We start from the raw sequence: 7,206 nt of genomic DNA, 5'->3' as shown, positions 1-7,206 counted from the left end.
ATCATGATTTGTAATAACTTTAACGCGTCGGTCCACCGCAACCAGCGGAACCGTATACTACGGTACCGTCAGTGAGACAACTATGCCTCGCATCGTGCGGCAGACCGACCGGAACGTAGAAGGCGGTTTCGCTGACATGCCCACTACAAGGGCCATTAATGGTTCATCATATGGCAAACTGATGGGAACATCTTAGACGAGTATGGGGATGTATCCCACTACAAGGGCCATTCATGCCACATCATATGGCAAACTGATGGGAACGTCTAAGGCAAGTATGGGGATGTATCCCACTACAAGGGCCATTCATGATACATCATATGGCAAACTGATGGGAACATCTTAGACGAGTATGGGGATGTATCCCACTACAAGGGCCATTCATGCCACATCATATGGCAAACTGATGGGAACATCTTAGACGAGTATGGTGATATATGGTAAATAAAAACTTGAAAAAAACTTAAAAAAAATAAGCACGTCATCGAACGATCAAGTCGTTCGAGACGTGCTATACAGTCCTAGTACGATACCTCCACTAGGTCATGTACTATCCACGGGACCGATTACCAGAGTAGAATCAGTTGGCAAGAGACATAGAATGTCGCACTATACCACTATATGGTATAGTGATATAGTGCGAAAAGTTTTACTGACAGTAAAACTTTTCGCACTATATCACTATACCATATAGTGGTATAGTGCGACAGCCGTAACAACGATTTTAAATAATGCCTCTCGGTACGAACCATCACCATGGACACGTATATGGGCGGTCCGCTGTCTATGCCGCATCGATAGGCGTTAACGGTTAACACTGTATACATAACTACGGACGCGTATACGGGAGCGGTTCGCTGCATGTGCATCGCTGTTAGGCGTTAGCCATAGATACGTTTTCAACCAATCACCAATCTTAAACCACTCGTGCACTTAACAATTGTTACGACATGTACGACCCAGAACTTTATATCACTGGGTCGATGTGATCAACAGATGGAAACTTGGTCAAGTAACCCGGTTGCAAAAACTGGTATTACTAATACCAGTTTTTGCAACCGGGTTACTTGACCAAGTTTCCATCTGTTGATCACATCGACCCAGTGATATAAAGTTCTGGGTCGTACATGTCGTAACAATTGTTAAGTGCACGAGTGGTTTAAGATTGGTGATTGGTTGAAAACGTATCTATGGCTAACGCCTAACAGCGATGCACATGCAGCGAACCGCTCCCGTATACGCGTCCGTAGTTATGTATACAGTGTTAACCGTTAACGCCTATCGATGCGGCATAGACAGCGGACCGCCCATATACGTGTCCATGGTGATGGTTCGTACCGAGAGGCATTATTTAAAATCGTTGTTACGGCTTACTTTGGTAAACGAACGTAACGACATATGGTGCGTTCTGGTAGTTTTGCGACGTACTTTCACGACGTGAAGTCCGTTTTGGAAAATCTGCGCACAAATTTTTTGTTCCATACAAATGTGACCAAGTTGCAACCGGTCAACCCGGTTTACTAAGCGTATGCCTCTCATGCTGCGGCCTTCCAGCATGTTACCCATGTACGAACTGGCACATATCCCGCACGGATAGGCATTGCGCCTACGTTCGTAACTTATCACCTATCCCGCGTACTACGCTCACGTCAATTGCATTCGACAGAGCGGGGACGGCACTACCATATGTGAAACAGCTGGGTTTTGGAAAAAAAATGCGGGTGTTGACTGAACTAAATCGGTTGTTGGAATAACTAAAAAAGTGTTGGACTTAGCTAAGAAAAAAAAATCGGATAGGTTGTTGGAAAAGCTAACTGAAAATATGTAGGTTGTTGGAATTGCTAACTACGGTTTGGAGGGACAGGTACGAACAGAGAGGCGAATAGCTATATGAGCGCTGGTGAAGTGGTGCACTACCGTGGCCCACTGCCAGATAGGTGGGAGCTCGGGTAAAATATTATCTCCCGGGCAACAATGAGATACCACCGTTGCTTCCGGCACTTGTCGGAGGCGTAGGAGGGAGAGTCTGTCAGGTTTCGTATCGTATTCCGAACGAATCCGGTTCAGACAAGGTTATAGTGATATAGTGCGAATTCAATATTGATCAAAGAAGTATTTATCAAGTGTGTGTGTTTAGATAGAGGAGCGTATTTAGAGTTAAACCATTAACGACTAAATTTTGTGTGGTGTTTATACGATGGCACCTACAACAAGAGCAGACCGCAATAAGCTGCAGCGGTCACTGACGGACATTGCGTCGTCATTGGTAGTAAGACAGGGCGATAAAGCTATCTGCAACATCGATCCCGCGTCAGGATGTCCATACGTCCAGAGTAGATTTGCCCCTGGCAACTTCATCCGTCACTTTCGTACCGTACATACGGAACGTGCATGTGCAAACAATCTCCTTACAATTGCCTATCCAATGGAGAAGAAGGAAAGAGTAATTCCTAAGCGTTTGATAGCTATTGACCGGCAGTTACTAATTGCGTCAGCAGTTAAGCTGACGACCTTCCATCATCTTCCTATTTCCTGCTTCGAGTGGGAAGGCTTCAAAGACTTACTGAAACCGATTACAACGACTCTTGGGTGCACTTTGAACCGTGTCACAATGAAATGTCATCTCTCGAAGACTGCCTGTCGTCTAAAAGAAATGTTGATAGATGAGATGAAAGGCAAGCTCGTCTGCTTGAAAATAGATTCTGCTGCCCGACACAATCGCCATATCTTAGGCATCAATGTACAGTATGCCCTAGACGAGCAGGTGGTCATTCGTACCCTTGGTATGATCGAAATCAAAGAAAGTCAAACAGCGGTGTTCTTGAAATCAAAAGTTATGGATACTTTGGCCGACTATGGGCTATCTCTTGAGAACATATTTTCCGTGACATGCGACAATGGGGCTAATATGGTGGCAACGGTTAGAAAATTAAACAATGATACGTACGTAATGCCTACAGAGCAGCAGGCTGATGGTACGAACATAGATGAGCTGGATGAGTCGGATGTGATAGAGGATGATAAACAGTGTGAACGAAACGTTACTGCTGAACTGGCCAATGAACTGTCCGAAAGGATTACTCTTGTGAGATGTGCCGTGCATACCTTACAGCTTGCAATACTGGATGTTGTTGATAAATCCGATGAGTCTATCCGAGCCATCACTGCTGTTGCTAGAAAATGTAAGCTGGTGAAGTACCGGTCAGAGTTTGAAAGCTACGATGCTTCATACCCACCCGTCTGGAGTAGGACACGATGGGGTGGTATATTCAAAATGATGGAATCGTTCGTACACCAAAAAAGGTTTTTTAACCAGTTGGCCGATAATTTTCCCGAACTAGACCTTTCCAATCAATGGTCGTTCATTGAGCATTACTATGATACGTTTAAGCCGTTGTACATCTGCACAAAGCAAATGCAAGAGAAGCACGTGTCGTTATCTGACTTCTATATGGCATGGCTGATGGCAACGAGTGAGGTACAGAAAGTTCGCGAAAACTCTTTCAGTCCCCATTTACTTCGGTCGTTGAACAATAGATTGAACATTTTGCGCCAATTGAAGGCGGTTCAGATGGCATTATACCTGGATCCAAGGTTCAACTATCGAGGTTCTAAAATATTCACGGCTGAGGAAAAAGATAAAATTCAGCAATACATAGTCGATACATGGGAACGTATCTGCCAACTGGGTAAAACACCGGCTAGTACAAGTAGAGAATCGTCAGAGTCTACCGATGATTTTGATCAGTATCTTACGCAAATGTTTGGTGAATCCGTGAATCTTGGTTGCGAGACCGGGTTTCTTCAACAAGTTAAGTCTTTGGACCTAGAGCCACGCCAAAAACATAACTACAACGTGTGGGACCATTGGTTGCGCCGTAAGACTACGCACCCAGAGATATATGCAGTAGCAATGGTTGTACTATCCACACCATCGAACCAAGTCTCTGTTGAACGGTCTTTCAGTGCCCTTGCCTTGGTTCTCTCTAATCAACGCACTGGCCTTGGGAAAGATACGTTGGAAAACATTTTACTTATTAAATTAAACAAAGACTTATTCTCCAGGGCGCTGGGAACTGCGTATGATTGGAAGGGCCCAATCGACCCGGTTGACGATGATTCTCAGGAATGAATATGATACCGTTGATGCTCAACTGAATGTCGAATGAGACAAATATTGTCGTCTATCACTGGCTCATCGCCGGGTGATAGGGGGATAACTTTTGTTTACATTTTCATGAAATCAATTTCCAATGATACTGAAAGGGTTCGGCAGTCATGATACTTGTTATGATTCAATTAGCGACAATCGTCGTTGGGTGGACGATGATATATGTGTTGTCTCAATGTAAGCTCGAGTCACCATTGTGATAACGAATTTTTTCAGCACTGAATGTGCTCCATTGAACCTGTGTGGGACAATAAGAAGTTTCAAAACTTGTTCTGAATTCCTAGTTCAAACACAAAATGGCCTTCATCTTTTTATTTGTTGTATCAGGAAAATCATGATGCTGAAAATCGTTACTAAGATTAGGACTCGTAAATTTTATCCCGGATTTGCACTAAAATTCCCGACTTTTTCCCGGTTTTTCCAGGTAAAACCAAATTCCCGACTTTTTCCCGGTTTTCCCGGTCACTTGCCACCCTGGGATTTGGTCGGCATCACTTAGCTGCCAGGTAAAGTTTGAAAATTTCTAAAACATTTGGCATCAAAAAAAAAAATTCGAAAATTTTAATTTCGATTTCAAAATTTTTATACCCGATTTTTAGACGATTTTTTCAAAAAAAATTTTTTCTCGTTTTGACACTAAATCTCGACGTTTCTGAAAATTCCAAGACAATTTTTCAGAAAATTCCAAGACAATTTTTTTTAATATCGGAAATCTCCAAATTTTTCATAGTTGACTTTTCGAAATCGATTTCGAATCGATTTTTCGATATCGATTTCAGAAATCTAAAAATTTGTCGAATTTTTACAGAACTTTTTTTCCGAAATGACACTAGGTCTCGACGTTTCAGATAATTCCAAGACATTTGGCATCCAAAAATTTTTTTAAAGTCGGAAATCTGAAAAATTTTCTAAGTCGATTTAAAAAAAAAAAGTTTTATATGACACTAGATCTCAACGTTTCCCACAATTCGAAGTCATTTAGCATCAGAAAAATTTTTGATTTCGAAGTTCTCAAAGTATCTATACGTTTGAGAGTCCATTTTTCTTCTAACAATTTTTTTCGAGATGACACTAGAGCTCGACGTTTCAGGCAATTCCAAGACATTTGATACCAAAAATTATGTTTTATTTCGGAAATCTCAAGTCCCAAAGAAATTTTTTTCCATTTTTTTTTACGAGACCTTTTTTCACGTTTCGTCTTAGACTCATCAGTGCATCAGAGAAGTTTACGTTGAAACACTGCTACCTCGTGGTTCAACACAAAACGCTAAGCAAACGTAAAGGTATTTTCAAATCAACATAACCTGCTACTGCGCTGATGAGTCTAAGACGAAATGTAAAGATAAAAAAAAGGTCACAAATCGGCAACCCATTGACTTGAGAAGTTTCCACCAGAATTTAACTAAATCAATCACCACAAAACAAATATTCCAATTGAAAAAAGCGAAGAATAAAAGCTACTCTTACCTTCCCGTCTCGCAAATTGTGAAAATGAGATCCATGTTCAGTCGACAACACAAGCGAGAAGTGTAGAATGCCGTATCGATGTTCAACCGATACTTAGAGAATGGATAGTGTCAAAGTTGTTGCTTGTGTCGGGTGCTTTCAGTTTTCAAAGGAGTTCTGGGGCGTAGTAACGTTAATTGGTTCTACTTAAATTACTCTCAAGAGGTAAAATAAGACAGATTTTCATTGCATTAAAAAATAAAGAAAATCACTATCAAAAAACTAAATCTACATAATAGTAATACAATTCAAGACTCGGTTCGAAACTGTCCAACTGCAGAACAAGTAATAAGTGTAAAAAAAGTGTTTGGAAAAAGTTATAATATTAAAACTGCCAAACATAATAGATGAATTCAAGATAGAACTAAGAATAAAATTCGCAAAATTTCATTGGGTATAGAAGTAAGTGTCCAGTGTATCAACTCAAAAATTGGAGACTTTATTATAAACAGGAATGGCCAGTTACACGTTTTTTTTTGTGTGTCGTCCATTTTCATTTTTTTCTTGCAAAAAAAGCAGTATAGTTAATAAATCAATCCAAAATTCAAATATTTCTAAACTATAACAAGTAGTTCAAATATGTTTAAATTTTCACGACAAGCAGATATAAGGAGTGTATCGAAAAGTAGTTAGCAACATTGATTATTGAAAAAAAGCGAAAAAAACATATTTTGACATCTGTTTTCTATAAATTGTAGAAAAATTACATTTTTATGCATTTCACTGATTATATTGAAGAAAATCCTAGTTTCTGTGAAACGCTCGCACTTTGGACTTGACATTCTTCATCAAATTCTGCACAGTTACTTTTGTGACTTGACTGGTGGCAGCTGTCCAGTATTTTTTTTTTTAACTCCTGCATGTTTTGGGACACTGTACCTACCTTCCGAAAGTGCCGCTTGACAATTGCCCAATACCTTTCAATTGGCCGAAGATCCGGGCAGTTTAGTGGGTTGATGTTCTTTTCCACGCATTGTACATTATTTTTTGAAAACCACTGTAGAACGGAGTTGGCGTAGTGGGCTGAAGCCAAATCCGACCAGAAGAGAGAAGGAGCCTTATGCTTTTTGTACAGTGGCAGCATTCTCTTCTTTAAACATTCTTTCTCGTACACCTTGGCGTTAATTGTGCCCTTCGTAAACAAAAGCGACGACCGCAAACCACAGGTGCAAATTGCTTGCCAGATCAACACCTTCTGCCCAAACTTTTCCATCGCCACCGTGGTGTCAGCGTCGTCCAGGTCCTGGTACACCGATTTCGTATAATATTGCGGTCCGGTCAGCGCTCGAGAGTCTTCCTTGGCGTAGGTTTCGTCGTCGATCAGGATGCATCCGTCTTTATTCTGTAGAATCCGGTTATACAGTTTTCGCGCTCTTGTTTTGGCCTGAACTTGTACCTGAACAGAACCAGGGCCTTTTTCAGCACCTTCTGTTTCTTGTACGTTTTCAGGGAGTTCCGAACTTTGATCCGTTGAATCAAAGGGTCTTACCGAACTTCTCGATAAGGGGGTCTTACCGAACTTCTCGATA

At 41.1% G+C, this 7,206-nt stretch overlaps 1 protein-coding gene across 1 annotated transcript in view; it reads right to left on the bottom strand.

Annotated features, from left to right (window-relative positions):
- LOC131426183 (disintegrin and metalloproteinase domain-containing protein 33) overlaps positions 1-7,206 on the bottom strand; it is a 1,149,595-nt gene that overhangs the window by 952,341 nt on the left and 190,048 nt on the right. The gene's annotated exons all lie outside the window — the stretch shown is intronic.

This window comes from Malaya genurostris, chromosome 1 (assembly GCF_030247185.1).
Source record: "Malaya genurostris strain Urasoe2022 chromosome 1, Malgen_1.1, whole genome shotgun sequence".
NCBI classification, from domain to species: domain Eukaryota; kingdom Metazoa; phylum Arthropoda; class Insecta; order Diptera; family Culicidae; genus Malaya; species Malaya genurostris.
This window is presented reverse-complemented; position numbering and strand designations above follow the sequence as displayed.